Genomic DNA, 1887 nt, shown 5'->3' with positions numbered 1-1887 from the left:
CATCTATAGGAAAACGGCGGAAGCAAAGTTGTACACCTAATATATAGCGAATTCTAATAATTACTTATGGAATTATTTGTTTAGTAGCTCCCCGTTATACCATGATGCTAATATATCAATATTAAATATTTACTTATTATAATGCATTTTTGTATTAAGAAACATTTCTGAGGTACACTTTACCGTTTAATTACATTTAATTCCTCATTTTTCTTAAACTTGAGTGTATTATAACATGAATATATATATATATATATATATATATATTGGAGTGTGTTATTTGCTATTTAACATTTTATTTGACATATTTTGAGTTATGCAAATTTAAACAACAGCATGGCATTTTGCTAATGTGGCCCTCGATGGATATTGATTACTCACGACTTCTTTTTGGGATTTTTATATCAAAATAATTATTTGATAATCGATTGTAACTCTGTTAATCTATAGTTTATATTACGTGTACTATTTTTAGTACTGAAATTTTTACTGTGCAGATCATGCAAAAGTGATGTGAATGTATACTATATACTGTATACTATACAGGGTTGAAAGTAACGCGTTACTTGTAACGACATTACATTTTCGTTTCTTTTTTTTGGTAACGATTTAGTAACGCCATTACTTCTTTTTATTCGTTTTTTTTAGTAACGACGTTACATTTTCTTTAGTAATGAATAACGAAATTGACTCCGTTACTCTTTTATCGTTATTTTTTTATAGGCCGTCACGGACAATAGATTATACAGGGTGTACATAAAGTACCGGGACGGTTGAATAACTTTTAGAAAAATTAAAATTTCGAAAAACGCTGAAACACGTCAAACGAGTTTTCAAAAAATCTATCTTTTGCGGGGGGTTGCAGCCCCCCAACCCCAAGGGGGTGCGGGAGGCGCGAGGGGGGAATAAATTCTTAAATGGGAAGGGGGGTCGAGTGGGGGCTCGTTTGAAAGGTCTTTTCGAGACGAATTCAAAACACTATGCATAGAGGGCGCTGCGATCATTTTTCGCAAAAATATTTGAGTTTTAAGATTTCTAATACCACCGGCATTAGCGTTACCCAATGTACACCACGTGGAGGTTGCACGGTTGGATTTTGTACATCTCGTAGCCCTGAAAAGAGGGCTAATTTTATGTATTCGCAGCTTTGAATGATGTTTCCATTAATATTAAGCCAAAACGATTGAAAATCCAGCCAGATCTAACCCCTTGGTGTATACGATATTTTACATACACAATAACACAGGTGTGATAATGAACCATGACCAAGACCAAGATCCATATCTAAGTACATTTGTAACAGTAAGACCAACTTCGAAGTACATCACCAAAACCAAGTCCATGACCAAGACCAATTTCAAAACCAAGAGTAAGTCCAAGAATAAGACCAAGTCCAAGACCAAGGCCAATGTCGCAGTACTTCCATTTGGATGCACATTCATACATGCAGTAGCAATTTCAGTATCGCTTGGAAACAAGGTACTCCGTTGAACATACCTACGTTTACTACTTTTAAGAATTGTTAATTGAAAATTACTTTGAATATTGATTAATGTAGCGATTAGATGTCGAGTAGATAATACGTATTTGGTCCAACATTGGCTGCGTTCATATTGAATTATTCTACGTACTATTTTATCGATTTACTTTTATTAATGTTGTTGATGTTGTTATTTCGTACTATCCGCCATAATGCAATATCTTACTGAAAGAGAAAGAATAACGCTTCTCATGATGAGAGGCTGGGATGATTTAAGGCGATCGTACATGCAAATAAAGGAGCGTTTCAACGAAACATTCAGAAATGGGTTGACTCCTATTTCAAAATCTACCGTCGAACGATTCGGCGGTTCAATGATACTGGCAGCGTGAAAGATCGACCTAAAA

The sequence above is a fragment of the Trachymyrmex cornetzi genome, unplaced genomic scaffold, assembly GCF_001594075.2.
Source record: "Trachymyrmex cornetzi isolate Tcor2-1 unplaced genomic scaffold, Tcor1.1 scaffold252, whole genome shotgun sequence".
Taxonomy (NCBI): domain Eukaryota; kingdom Metazoa; phylum Arthropoda; class Insecta; order Hymenoptera; family Formicidae; genus Trachymyrmex; species Trachymyrmex cornetzi.
The sequence above is the reverse complement of the archived record's forward strand: the minus strand, read 5'-3'. Positions refer to the sequence as shown.